The 15,697-nt window shown below is 42.5% G+C and overlaps 1 protein-coding gene across 6 annotated transcripts in view; it reads right to left on the reverse strand.

Annotated features, from left to right (window-relative positions):
• The window catches only part of Kek5 (leucine-rich repeat, immunoglobulin-like domain-containing kekkon 5 protein), a 248,602-nt gene that overhangs the window by 24,534 nt on the left and 208,371 nt on the right, over positions 1–15,697 (reverse strand). For 5 of the 6 annotated variants that reach the window (XM_076769744.1, XM_076772280.1, XM_076770614.1 and 2 more), the window contains one exon: positions 5,396–5,460. The gene's annotated coding sequence lies outside the window, so the exon portion shown is untranslated. Of the gene's footprint in view, positions 1–974; positions 1,149–5,395; positions 5,461–15,697 lie in introns of those variants that run through there. The other variant, XM_076773944.1, reaches the window with a different exon arrangement.

Below are 15,697 nucleotides of genomic sequence, written 5' to 3' on the forward strand. Positions count from 1 at the left end.
ATATTAATAAAATACTCGGACCACAATTCCCGGCTTCCCTTGTGAGTTTTCCATCGTACGTGTCCTAACTTTCTACTTGTCCGACTTAATGATGATGGTCATAGGTCAAATACGATGTAGCGTGTTAAAATTAGTAACAGTGGATTCGATAATGGGTACCTTTCAAACGTAATTGCTTTTTAACGAAGAAACGAACGGCTGGCGATTGAAATTGAGAAGGCAGGCGAAACGTAACTACGGTGTAAAATGTGTGTTACGGTGCCAATACACGTTCGAAGGGATACGAACGATTTATGCGATTTCCAGCGAACACTTACACGTGGGAAATTACGCAGTCCTCCTGTGTGATCTCGTTTTCAAGCGCGCCCGTGGTGGAGATATTTGATCGACGCGGAGCTGCAGTTCCCGGCGCTGTAATTACGTATCGCGGGAACGTCATAATGAAGCGCGAAGCTGCGAAAAACGCAACCTCCGCTTTCAAAGAGAATATTAAAATTATTACGGCAGTTTGGCATACGGTTTCGCTCATTAATTTTTATTCGGTTTATTTAAAATGCACGCTGTCAAAGATTCCTCTAGCGACGGAGAATTATTTGGCGCTAAAGTCGGTCGCAGAACGCAGTCTTAATTTATATTACGAAGAGTTTATTTGTTTTGCTCTTCGTTGACGAGGGCTTGCATTTTTATCGAAATATACGCTTTATAAAATAAATTGAGATTGTTTTTCATGACCGATTTTTACATCATAATACATCTAGCATGCAGTGTACGTTATATAACATATTTTGCGAATATTGTGTGATCACTATCATCGTGCAGGTCATATGTTAATGAATGTACACGCATGTGTTGCATGATGCAATACTTAAAAACTTTACGTTATCATTATTGGCATACGTAGTAAAATTGAAATGTAACTAAACAAAGGAAGAAGACACACTATTGATAAAATATGAAACAGTTTCATAGAATACCTCAAAATTATATGTAGATCGCAGGTTCCCCATCCCTGAGCTAGACTTCACAGCTCTAAAGAACTTCTTCTCATTACCTGACACAATTTCAATTGTCTAACTTCTATTCTCTCCAATGTTATTGTTGCAAAAATTAATTATTAAGGTGAATTAACCTGGGAATTTTCACTTCACTTCGTAACAACACGTCTGTCCAATCGATATTCTTTTAAAATGATTATTTTCTCATTGTTATCGTTGCGAGAATGAATTATGAAAGTGGATCGACCTGAGAGTCTTCGCTTCGCTTCCTAACAACTGTCGATCGACGTTGTTTTAAAATTGAATAAATTTGGTAATATTATTTTAGAATCACTGAATCAACTTGATGACTCAACCCTCGCCATTTCCTATCGCGACGACCGTATTTCACTCACTGCTTTTAGCCACTGACGAGGAATCTTTTGTTGCTAAAGATACACATATGCTCGCTGCGAGGAAACTCGCGGAACTAAGAATAGTTCCGTGCTTTGTTATTGTCTCGACGTGATTGAAACGCGGGGCTATAATTTCTGTTTCTATCTATCTGTAAACAGAAACGAGATACAATAAAGTGCGCAGATGTCAAAGCAGACGCAGCTGCGCTCTGTAGAAAACCGGTATTTATCATCGGATTGCTAAGATTACGAGGACGATCCCTCTAATGGCATATCCCTCGAGATCGACTTCGATAACACGAGTACATCCAGAGGCTGAAAATAATTAAACGATCGCTTATTCCAACGAGATAATACAGCAACGTTCATTTATTAAAACTTCCCAAAGTTGTACGTCCAAAAAATTGTTCCTCATCTCCTGTATTCGAAAGGACATCGACTGTCAGAAATATCTGATTTGTATTCACGATTCCAAATTGTACGAAACCAATCGATCCCCACGCGGTCGTCAAATCGAGTTAAAAAGAGAACCTCGTCACGATTAATGGTGAAAAATAAAAGTCTGTGCCCGACAGAAAAAGCGTGGCCACCAGCGAAATTACGAAGAAACGATAACGAGCGTGTTATGGCAGCGGGGACCAGATAATGAGAAAGTCGAGCGTAAATCTTCGGTTGCGAAGTCGTTTAACCAAGAGAATGCCAGATTTAAATTCCCCGCAACGAAATATGGCATGTCCACGCTGATTTTTTTATTTCCTTTTATTACAAGGGAGAGTTCATTTTTGTACTCAAGAGGGATGGCGGGACAGCACGTAGCCGGAAAAGGCAAAAAAGCACTTTTTCCAGTGTGCAATTATCAGTAAATTTCTCTCTCGCAAGGTGCACGATAACGGAGGAACGACAAAATAGAGGTAACAAACTGGAATTCATTTTAATCTCGCCGCGAAATCGTCGCTCTTTAACTTCCGATTCCCAGGACAGGACGAGATTCAGCGGATGATTAACGGATTTTGTGTTTTTCCACCGATTATGAATTAAAGTTGGAAAGAAATCAAGCGGCGGATAACAAGAACCAGCAGTCAGGCGGTGTGACGTAATGGAACATCTCAATTACTCTCGATCTCGTTAAAATTCTATTGGAAATCGTTACGTACTAGCGACGGCAATGTTCTTTGTCGCGAAATGTAATTTCCCCAACCGATCGTGTAAAGACGAGGACATGAAAGATCCGTCCCGGATGGGCGGATCTTCTTCGTCGAACCTTATTCGCTGGAATATTTTATGCCATCTGACGTCTGCATTGAAACAAGATCTATTACGCAATATTACTTATTGTCTTTCGCAATGTTCTGGTATCGTAGACAAGCACCTTTCTGAAACACAATTATCGAGTTACGTGTTGACGCGAGATTTACGATAGAGTAAAAAATCGTCGATGGCTTTTCAGTGAATTTTAATATTAAATTTTAATACCTCAGCCATCTGGGCACCATCATTCGAATGGCATACAACTTATCACAACAATCGATTCAAAATAAGCAGCTTAGAGTCATTAAAAATATTCTTCAAGCCCTCAATAACTCTACCATAAACCCCGGAATTTCCAACCGGTAAAAACAGCCCCAGCACATAGGTCGAAGTGTGGGTAATGTTCTTCAACCGTTCTTCAGCGACGAACCCACCCCCTACGAGTCGCGTACCCCTTTTAAAAATCACTAAGGACGCTTTAGAATGGAGGATTCGGGCTTAGGGACTTTGCGTAATGCGGATTCCTGCGATTCATTTATTTTTTTCGAATAATATCGGATGTTCACCAGTAACGACGCAATTGCAGTCACTCCCGCCATGCGACAGAAAATTCTGTACCTCGTACAAATGTTCGAAAATCATTTTTTTTCGTTGAGAAAATAGGAAATACGCACGACGCGGGCATACAGTCGCGTTCTCGGTATCGAAATGCATCTAATATAGCGCGAGTTTTCCCCGACTTCCGGTAAACTGGCGTCCACCTTATTCCCCAGAAGTTTCGAGCCCTCTGAATATTTACAGACCGCGTGTCGCGGCCGGGAAATTGCGTAAACTTTTCAAATAAGTCGGACAATCGTGTAAATCATCGGCAAGCACAGACTATAAAAGGGGAACTCGCGTCTCGGGGTACGTCGATCGAAAGCTCGTTAAAGATATTTCCGAGCTGGAGTGTACGAGACTAATTCTCGAATTTGTCATCTTCGACGGGTTTATTCTCCGCCGATATTACGGATCGTGCTCCAGACGAAATCAAAGAAACGAAACTTCTCGATGACCGAAGAGTGCTGATAGGGATTTAAATCTGAAATCGTTATTAATCTTCGCGTATCTAGTGCTTTAACGCCGTCTGGCGGAAGACGCAACGTTATTAGTCAGGATTCGCCGACAAAAGTTTAAATTTATTTTGCCTACGGTTTAATTATTTTTCTTCCAACAAGCCGTGCGCTCGCGCGCCGCAATAAACTTTCAGCGTCGACTTAAAAGAAGGTTTCCTTTTTTCCATAACTAGCGGCTAGGAGCAAAAATTTATTTTTCAAAGCCTCGCGGGCACGGTGGTGAGCGGGGGATTGGCGCTTTTTTCTTCGGTGCGATCCTTTGATCTTTCAACGTGACGGTTAGAGCCTGCCAGTCTATCGGGCACCGAGCGCAAATGAGAAACTTCTGATTCCCTGAAATATTCAGAAATCACGTCGTGTATCGAGATATACCCCCACCTACGGATCGAAATATCGGTCGGACGAAGATTATTTCTCGGATTACTTTTACCGGGCGATACCGGTCGTATCTGTGACGAGGGTAAATCGAAAGGTGAGCTCGCCCTTTTTATCACCCGTGCAGTATTTGCCAGGAAAGTTAAGATACGACGGGGTATCGCAACATTTACCATCGCGTTACCCGTTGCAAAATTCACTGCACGAGCAACGTCGCTGGATGTTCCACTGGATTCACGGTGCACTCAGTCTTTTGATAACCAGTCGCGTGGGCGTGTCGATGTCTCTCCCAACGATCGTACCCTGCGAATTACCATGTAGATTTTTAATTTCGTTTCTATTTATCGAAATCGGATATTCAGCGACGAATCGACGCTGAATCGCGATTGCGTTGCAATAGTTTCCAGATCGTTACCTATCTAGCTCTGCTTTTCCCAATGGATGGTGTAATTGTGAAAGTTTCTACGTATAGAAATAGCGAAAATTTTCTCTTCTCTCCCGTGCGTGGATTTGCTACATTGAAATAAACTGTATCCGTTAAATCGTTTATAAACATTGTTCGTCCGACGAAAAACATCTCCCACAAAGAAACGCCGCACAAAAGTTTCAGCTTATTTTGGAACGAGAAATCATCCTATTCCCGTCTCTACCGCGGTTTCCGTCGCGACCTGTACAAATAGCCGCGGTAAAAGCGTAGTTTTTTAAGTTTTTCATCGCAAACGTTACGAGTCCACTTTTCTATTTAGAGAAACAACTTACTTCGCCGAACAAAAGGCGAGAGGTAAAAGCGTCGAGCAAAACGCGGCGAAGTAGAACAAAATACAAATACCAAGGCTTCGTAAAATAGAGGGGAAACTTTGATATTTATCGACTTAATCGTTTCGGGTTAAGGAAACGGTCGGATAAGAAACGCGGTGAACTTCCCTGGGCAAATCGAAACTGTTGGGTAACAACGGCATTACGAGCAAACGAAAAAGCCGTAGACGTAAGCGTAAATGTATTCGGTCGAGTCACGAGTTTCTACCGAGCATTATCTTAAAACTTTGAACATAAGAGCTGATGTACAGAAATGGAACACGTCACGGGGCGTTTAGGGAATATTTTGCTCGAGGTCCAGTTAGTTGTGATTTAAGTTTGTAGCGGTGGAGTTCATTTGAATACAAATAACCGTAATACGTAATTCCATTATTTCCTGATGTTAACAGGGAACCTACCACGACCCGTCAAATGACCGCCTTTAAAATTTCGTACAAAATTATAGACTTACCCTTAACTTAGAGAGGAGCGAGAAATCCGTAACCGCCTTGAGCGTCACTTTGCCAAGAGAATGTTCTAAAACAAAGAAGAATAACATTTTTTATTAATATCGTCTCGATCAAGTTGTAAAGATATCGCGAAGTATCGGCCACTTTTAGCCCATCGTTGCATAAATAATTTTATGCGAAGGATAAAAAGAAGTTTTTTCACTGTTCGGTTATAAGACCGAAGGGACCGAGAAACGTACGATATTCAGTTTTTCTATGTTGCACGGTTCGGTAGAAAGCGAAACAAAAAACTTTCTATTAAGAGGGAACAAAGGGGTTGCGGTTCGGAGTCTATTCGCGAGTTACGTGTCGCGTAAGCCGCTTTGCGTGCCGACCGGTTTCAATTTACAGTCGTGCATCGAATATTTGCGGTAAAAACGCGACACCGGGTGCCCAAATCGTATCGATTGTACCGAAATCGTTCGATTTTTAGCGATCATCGTAACTCCGATTCGTATTCGAAAACGATGTACCGAAGTTGACGATACCTCGAATATTTCTTGAAACGAAATAGTTCGTTTGAGCATCGTGTTTTCTTAGCCGATGTGGGAGTCGCACGTAACGTGAAACAGAATCGGCGAAACTCTGTCTAGCGACGGACAGTAGGAATCGTTTGTCTTAGGAATTGGAACGGAACCACGACATCGCGAAACTTTCGACGATCGAAACTTGGAATGTTACTGTCATGGAATGGGACGGAAGATAAGAAAGTCAAGTGTCGCTGGCCGACAACGGATTCTTCCTATCCGCGCGAAGCACGAGGGAATGAATTCTTCTAAGACTTATCAGTCGTCAGCGAATGGGAATTCTTCTGTCGCGCTGCTTTGGAAGATTAATGACTCGCGTGAGGATCGCTTGGTCAGTGTTTCCGTGTCTCCTTTCAGTTTGACAAAATTCATTGTTGCGAATAATGATTATATTTTAAAAATGAGGTATCGCTACACGCGCTAAAATTACATTGCTTCGTCTTTGAGTACTGAGAGCTCGGTAGGAATAACTAGCAAACTGGGTAAGCCACAAACTATTTCGATCGGGGTATCGAATCAAATAGTCGATGCTACATCAAAGTATCTCGAGTCTCGCGACTATATTAATCGAATATGATACCAGGAATAGTTTCTAAGCATTATTGATCGCATTCGATTGAATGCGAAGTCACAAAAGCGCTCCTGGTCTTTCGAGGATCCTATTCGCACTGAATTTCCTCGCCACTTCCTTCGTCTCCCCTTGGATCAGCGAACGATTTCAGCGAATGCCGAGCATTCATTTAGTAAGCAAACCTACAGGCTATAAGAGACAGATTTTACGAGGGTAATCTAGCCGCGTTCCAACGCAGAGGTACGCGCGCCCACCATAGTGTTTAATTATTCCAAAGACGTACGGTTGCACATGGTTTCGCGTCTACCCTTTCGGACACTCGAATTACTTCTGCCTTATTGCGGCCTCTCCCTGTTTTATTCGTCTCTGAAAACAGAGGGCAATTTTTCAAGCACTGCAACGTTTGTCCGTACTCGTTACGGGTACTCGAAGGTGTACAAGCTCCTCGATAAGAGTCACAAACTAGGCTCCCATTTGAAAACTCTTAACGAGTACGGTATTTTACTTTGCCGCGTCGCATTATAAACGAAACCATGAAGCTCGTTTGAATTGAATTCGCTTCCCTCGCTCCAAATAATCTAAAAAGTCATACGTTGGAAATGGAATTTAATAAAGGATTTGAAAATAAATCGGATGCAAATACGATGAAAGTATACCTTATTTCAATCAATAGTTATATTTTCGTAAGCAAATTCCAAACATTCAATTATACGCATTTGCGATATACACGAAATTTTTCATATTTTCACTCTTTGTATCATGATTATTGGACTTTTCATTCGTTCGTTTTCAGTAGCATTGTTCGCTGCGGTATATGGATTGTAATTCCTTCGTAAGTAATTACATTTAATTTCTCTTTTGTTTTTAATGGAATAAGGCCATTATTTCGGATATAATACGACTTTTTCGAATATCAAAGAATGTTTAATTAAGGGAGGAGAAACAATATAATTCTGAACGATTTCAGCACTGTTTTCCATATATTTTTACATAATGCTGCAAAAGAAAAAAATCAATACTTTATGTTACGAACAATGAATAAATTAAAAAACGACATGAATTTATAACTTTTGTCCGGCACCGTTATTGTTACGTGGTCACAACGCTGAATAGCGTTGTTTCGGTTTTGTAACACAATGCAAAATAATGTTGCGTCCCATCGTCTAACAAAAGGATTCAACATGCTCCCTCCAATTCGAACGCTCTCTTGCAGAATGATAGAGTACATGTTCTCGTTGGAATAAGTAGAATATTAGATGTACATACATGATAATTTTCAAAATATAGCAGTTGAGTGCACGCATACTTGGTAGAATTACCCTCTGGCTCGATAGCAACACATTTAGGCGGGACACTCTGTATATTAATCTCTGTCATCATGATTGCCGCGGGGCAACTGTAAAACCGAATAATTATTCGGTAGACTGTACCATACCAATTACAACCAAAGTTACTTCTCCGGTTGCTAAAGCAAACTGATAAATTTGCAACGTCGACGAAACAGATCGATACGCACAGTATGCAACGTAAATTATTAGTAATATCGACAACAAAATTCTCCAATTTTCTATACCTTATTGCAGACGACGTTAGGTAGCTTGATATCACGGAATTAAATTACGAGTGTCGTCCAGCTAATTAACCCAAATCGAAACACACGGAGTCGAATGGAGTCATCCAAAGATTGATTGTAATTTTTAAAATTCGAGATGGACAGTTTCGTTCCCTCCCTCATAGGTACCAACGCGAACATCTGTTCAATCTGCGTCTCGTTAAAGTAACGCGAAGAGACAGGGACGCTAACTTGGCGAACGAGAAAACGGTAGACGAAAAGCACAACGAGCGCGCGACCTGCATCTTTCATGGGCAATTCTTCACGCGATAAAAGTTTGTTCGTTGCCGCGTATAGGTGTCCCCGGGTACGCTGACATAAATATGGTTTGGCCCGTTCTCTCTCGGCCGTAATCTAATCTGTTGGGAAACTGCTCGTCATTTTCGATAAATCTTGCACGCGCCTCTCGTAATTCGATTGCCACGGATGTGTGGAAAAGTTGTGCTTGTTCACGGAGTCGGTGAATCCGGGCGACGAAGAATTGCTTCCGTGGAAACAAGGGTGAAACGTTTCCCCCCCGGATCTCCCAGCCAGTCTCGAGGAAACGTTTCTCCGTTGTTTCGCAAACTGCCTAGATACACGAGTGTCGCCGAGTAATTTGTGTCCAGGCAATTAAGCGAAAGAAAATGTTCGTTTAGCAAGATAAACCGTCGATAAGAAGCGTACGTATGACGTTGCTAATTAATTCGTGAATAACTTCGAGGAGAAACGGATCGACTAAACGACTCAATAAAGAACCCTTGTTCGGACGGAATCTTTAATCGTGTGCACGCGTGCATGATTAAACCGGAGAGTAGAATGTAATCTCTGCACTGTCTACGCTAAGCACACCCGGTTTGTTATATATGCAACGTCTATAATATAGTGTATAAGCACCATTGATTCTACATCGCACGAGTGAGGCAAGTTTGCCGAGATTTATTAATTATTTAAAAACTACGCGGAACCCGTGTAACTTCGTTTAATTCTCTAACTATTCCCGTTTAACGAAAGATTACTCGACGACTGCCAAAGCACATACTGCCATTCCAAACGACCTGCTATGAAATCGGTACTTTACGTCATCTTTCGATTGGACGATATTTTCAGATATTTCTTGTTTCTCGTTATTACTGAGAATTTGAATTATACTTTCTCCGCGAACGCGTTATTTCTCCCCGTCGTGCACGTGCTTCATGCGAACGTGATAATTAATTACCGTGACTTATTAACGATGAACCCGTAATAGCTGTCATCGAAGAGGAACGAGTCGCTCAGCCAGGGCTAGTAACGTAATTTCGGTAATTTCGCCGATCGTCGGTGAAACTGATTGTGAGTCAATTTGATGGGAATTCATTAGTCACGTCGGAGCGCGAGACTAAACCCTGAATTCCCATCAAACTTAGTTCGAGACGCATCCTATAAACGGGGACTATCGAAAAATAATTTGCCCGTCAATTAATTAGCTACTCTATTTCGTCGTATTAACCCTATCGGAATTTTTTAAACTGAAAACGCACACGGTGACTCGACGCGTACCCGAGATTCCATCCTTCGAGCCATTAGCAACGATTCAGTGTAAATGTATGGGATCTGTTTTTTCTCTTGGATGATTCGTACGTCAATTTCTTAAGTAATCAATAACAAGAGTTACTGGAAGAAGTTCCATTACAAGTTCAACGTTGCATGTGGTTTATGCATGATGGCGAACCGCCAGAGGCAGTTCTCGAACAAACCATTTCCTATCGGACTGTTAGTACGACCTACAAACTATAAAATCATTTGTTTATTCGATATCCGTTTCCAGGGTTGAAATATTTCGGCAACGAATACGAAAAAGTTTCGAAACAAACGCATAGAACATTTAAGAGATCTAGAAACCCTATGTCGCGACGACTGCGAGCACTTACTATAAAGCTGAACAGCTGTACATTACCGGAATATAAAAATGGTTATAGCTTGGAAGGGCGGTAAAATATAGAGCATATGTTTATACGAACTTCTCCATTATTTTTGCATCCTCAATCCACGACTGAAGTGGATGCTTCGTGTTACGATACACCGTGTACGTTTCAAGTTGGGAAAACATTAGCCCCATAAAGTCTTCACGGCTTTCCACGCCTTAAATTATCTTCTGCCTTGATCGAAGGACGAGCCATACGTTCTCGTCCGCGTTACTAGAACCGCCCTGTACAGCGTAACCGAATAACGGTGTTAAAAAATGTACATATGTATCCACCGTACGGTGGAGAAGCAGGAAGATTCTATATTTATCCGACATTTTTTCACTTATTTTCCCACGTGAATCGCCGCCATCTCGGTTGTAGCGTAATGCGGATCGCTCTCTGTAAGAAACCTGGCAGCCCTCGTTTTTTTTACCAGCGTGGCGCTCTTCTTTTCCAGCTGCGTGAAAAGAGCCACCGGGCGAATTCCTCTTTCTTTTCTCGATTTCAAATGCGAAACATCTACACGGCGTGCAGTCGAGCCGGCAACGCGGTCCTTCTTGCCTTCGTAACCGGCATAATACGAATTAAATTATTTCTCAGACGAAACGGAGAAAGAGGTCAGGAGGAGCACTCCGGGGAACAAAGAAATACCGCGAAAGGGACGAAACGGGCCGGAAGAGGGAGAAAATCGTCGGGAGCGGGGGTTGCAGGCGCCGCGGAATACCGTGAGACGGAAAAGGGGAAACGAAAAGAAAGATAAAGGGGGCGCGTTAAATCGGATACTTTATACGTGTAATAAGCTGCTGCAGTGCATACTTATGCGCTAGCGGGTGTTTCATGAGGGCCATAACCATCAGGAAGCGAGAAGGAAATGTGCTTTTTCGGCGTTTGGTTATTCGCTAGACGAAAACGGGTTCGCTGGATGCGCCGCGTTCCACCCCTTTGAACAAATTTCTTGTAATTTTCGCTTTACGGGGATGCACGCGGTGTGAAGTAATGGATGCTGCGTTCGACGGTTGTCTGTGACGTAGCCTCGGGTGGAGGGATTATTTGAATACAATAGAACGTCGAATATGGGGAACAGCGACGAGACAAATCGTTTCAGACCAACGAAATTTCGTACGCGACGAAAAGACGCAGGCTACGCTTGCGCAAAATGTTTGCCTTCGTTATGAAGTTTTTAAAATTGACGTTACGAGCGTAAAGAAATATTAATTCCAAGTATACCACCGCTGCTACAGTAATATTAAGGAAAAGTAGGAATTTCTTCTCCGGTGTATATCCAACAATTTCTTAGTCTCTTTTCTGTAGGAACGTCCTTTCTTCTGTTTTTCGTTCCACATGTTTTATCATTATTCAGCATCCTTACATGTTCATTCCCCGTAAGCAAAAAGGAATTTCAAGGAACATACTTCGTATTTTCTATTCCTTCAGATACCCTAACTTTCAGTGTGAACTGCTCAAACGTTTCATGTAATTATTTGTTCTCTTGGAGCACCAGGTTTGCGAAATGCTGTTCTAAACGACTTGCGTCGTTTCGTTCGGCTCGTACGCGGGCGATCCGCTAATTTAATCACGAAAAACGCAAAAAGGGGAAAATAAACGAAAGGTAGTACCGAAACTGGTCGTGTATTGTTCGACGTCTAAATGCGATCTGGGCAACGCCATTAAAACGCGTTGTGTTTCGACTCGGGCAAATATTTGCTCGCGCGAAACAGGAAGAGACTGACGGATGTACACGCTCGCTCGCTCACGATGGAAAAACCACTAGCCCCGATGCGATACAAGATCGATAGCGTGTCAGTTATTTATACCTCGCTCGTTAATCCTTGGCCGACGATACACGGGATCCCGATAATGCGTATAATTCGGTTAACGGTAAATCGTTGCCAAGGATCGTCGTATAACCGCGCAAGATGAACGATGTCCCGCGTGGCGCAGCCTCCGAACGACGACACGTACATCTGTACCGCGCTTGTATCCGAAACTGTGCAAGATATACGAGGCACCCGTGTCGTATTTGCGCGGACAGTGCTCTAACAAGGTCGGGATATGAATAGGACCAAGGCTTTTTGGCCGTCATCGACCTAAAAAGCCAAAGGACCTTCGATTGAGACGAATCGAACGCTTTGAAGATGTTCGATTAACTTCGAGTCTGTTCCAAGTTGTAGACGTCGCCAAAAGGAACAGGAAAGTCTTGTATTATTGACGATATTGCGTTAGGAAATTGTTAGCGTCGAAGGAAAGACTGGGATAGAGCGGAGAGATGTGACTGTGGGCGAAAAGAATCGCGCTATCAGATTTTCAGTAAACACGCGAGATTTTCATTGCAAGCTCTCGGCCGGTTCCAGACTGCGGCAGACAGAAAATGTGCAACTCGAGGAGTCACTTTCGCATAAAAGCCTCTGATCTTCGTTCGCTTTGATTCCTTTAGAGCACCTGGAGGCCCGCTATAACGCGAGATGCGCTGATCACTGGCTCTTTTGAATCGGAGCTCTTTTCACTGCCCGCTGATTATCGTAAATACTGTTCTCAATGTCCTCGGAACATTAATTTTCGTATTTCTTGCGGCTCTGTGTATCTTTCGGCGACGGTAATTTCGCTTTTTTAATTACAGGCATTGCACTGTTCTCGCAAAGGACGCCCGCGACGTTTGCACAGCCTGACATTAATGAAACTTGTCGGGTTTGTAGAGCAACTAAAGTTTATTCCTCTAGCCATCTCGAGAAACAAAGAAACATTATACACTGGTGCGTGTAAATCTTTTCAACCAGATCTAGATAATGAGTAAGGATCAGACTAACCATAGAACGCAATATGCAATGAAAATTGTACAATTTTTAAGGCTCTGACTCGTTAAAAATTAATTAGTTAAGCTCTGTAAAGCAATAACGTACGGAATGCCACGGTATCCGAATATTAATGGGAGTCACGGTAAATAATAGGTTGTACGTTACAAAGAATCGAACATAAATTACTGCGCCTAGCTTTCTAGAAATGGGGCTACACTATGCGTACGACAGGGCATAATTACGATCTTATCCTCGGTAAACCTAATATGCAAACACTGGACGTTCGTAGGAAGTTGAACGATACCATCTTATTAAAATTTTCATGGTCAATTAAATTGTCCACTTATCTTCAAGCTATTATAGTAAAATATAGCGTTTGTTATATTACGGTAAGACTCCCTTATTTGCAATAGAATTTTGTCGTTTCACAACACTTTTATCGGGCGATAGGTATTTTCATACGTGTCGTAAGATTGTTGATTGCACGTTCGCGACGATAATTTCGTTTGATTCAAAGGATTAGCCCTGCTATCGCCCGTATACTGTATGCACGACGATTATTACGCTAGTTTACCAAGAACCCACGAACCGACAGATGTGCAAGAATTCTCGGGCATGTCGGTGTTTGAGAGAAGCATTATCGACGGTATACGTGACAAGATTTCTCGGGTTCCTCTGTGAAACTGGAATTCGATTCAAGGCGGCACCGCCGACGGAAATAGTAAGTTTCCATCTCGTTTGCCCCCTGCCCCTACGCCATAGAAGCCCGGTAGCTTTTTATTCAGCCGGATAGAGGGAAGTCAAGTACCGTCGACACTTTTCGCGCGGTCCAACAGAGTTCTTCTGTTCAAATTTTTGCCCCATATCTCCTTATCCCACGGCCGCCCCGAGTCCGCCTCTATCGCCCCGAGCCACCTTAACACCTCGCTTGTTCCGTAGAATTGATTTCAGGTGCACAGACGCGGGAAAGTCAGTGTTTATTCAGGAGCACTTGAGAAGTCCCGAGATGGGCGAGATTGAAACCGAACTATTTTCAATCGAGCCACTCTCAACCCGGTTTCTATACTTTGCAAATCGAATTCGATTGCCACGATATCCCCGATTCAACGTCATCTGATTCCCCTCCCTCTACCTCTTTTGCTCTCTTCGACATTTGGCTCGATACTAGTCGCTACCAAGACCTCTCAGAGCCCGAATAAGTTACCTTTTCAAAGCACCCGCTGAATTAAACAGAAATTATCTGGATTAGGATTTAAAAATATTTTCTCAATCCTGCATAGTGTATTGAGAAAAGTCTTAGGCAGCTGAAAAGAGGAACGCCTTAACCACGTGGGGCCCCGTGCTACAAAATAAATCCCCACTTTCTTAGGATGGCAGACCCTGCTCGTAAGGGCCTGTGTCGGTCTATCTATAATTTATGGCATCCCGACTACCCTCGTAGCCCTAGGTTTCGACTTTCGGTGGGTACGGTTTCCCGCCCCTGTATATCACTTTACTCCTTCAGGAATTCCCACTTTCTTACAAACTGGTCGTCTCACAAATATCCAAGTACAGTGAAACGTTCATTTTACATTTTTACTCTACGATTCCTTTCTTATTCTAATCACGTACCTTTCACACGCATCCTATCAGTCTTTTACTTATTTGTAGCCACATCTTCGACGTATACCGATTACTCGTAGTCCTTTACAAAGACAGCGCGCAGTTTAGGAATCCCAACCACGATGCACAATTTGAATACCGTGACATCTACCACTAGTACGAATATACACTTTTCTACGTACGCTCGGCAAACATTTTTAAACGAAACAGATGCGTGATTTTTCTCGTCGAACACAGGAGCCACAACAATGTAATACACGCTTTCTCCGACGCAACAAATATCTACGGTCACTTACGTAGCACGACACGAAACTAAGAAATCGTCACGAGTTGTTATTCAGGCGTATGCCTCGTTTGACCGCCAAAATCGAAATGACAGTTTTCCGAGAATACCTGAAGAGAGAGAATATCCTTCTCGAGTCCTTCGACGAGGGACAGACACAGGCCACTTAATCGATTGCTTTCGCGTATACCTGCTCCGGATAGGATCACAGGTATAAACAAAACCGGGACCGCGTTGGACGAGGTCGGTTCTCAAAATTTACTCAAGTACTGTTTCAGTCACCTCTGCGACGCGAGTTATCTGCGTGCTTTGCGAGTTACTCTATCAGTCTTGACTGTTGGATCGATAAGATTTTCCTACAATTCCGCGTACTTTCTTGCGTGTACGATACGATATCACCGTATTCGATGACTGTTTCGTCTTTATTTTTTAAACTGTTTCCGTGATATAGTTGCGCGAGTGAGAACGTTTACCGACTCATACAACGCCAACGGTACTGATCTACGTTGGATAACATGACAATAATACTTTCAACGTTTCAACAATTTGTCTGATTGCCCTCATGAAATTTACATGTAAGTTTATCATCTTTAAGAATTAACGTTAACTTAATTTTTTAAATTAATCGAGTAAGTTTAGAAACAGCTCCAAAGAATAATAACCTGTGAAAGATCTCTGAATATTTAATTCCACCACTCCCTAGGTTCCAAGAAAATGAATATTCCATAATGTCGAGATAATTAGTTCGTTAATTAGAGCAGCATTTCTATAACAAACACTGGATGAATGCAATAAGAAGGAGAAAAACTAGTTTCGTTGTTTTTCCTCTCGATTTTCCGCGTAATACTTCTTCGTAGCAACTTTGTAGCTGAACGCAATGCAATAGTGGAGTCCGGGCGTGCTTGTTTCGCGGCAGCATTTTTATCGGAGCATCGTGGCTCTGATTATTGTTT

This window comes from Colletes latitarsis, chromosome 1 (assembly GCF_051014445.1).
Source record: "Colletes latitarsis isolate SP2378_abdomen chromosome 1, iyColLati1, whole genome shotgun sequence".
NCBI classification, from domain to species: Eukaryota; Metazoa; Arthropoda; class Insecta; order Hymenoptera; family Colletidae; genus Colletes; species Colletes latitarsis.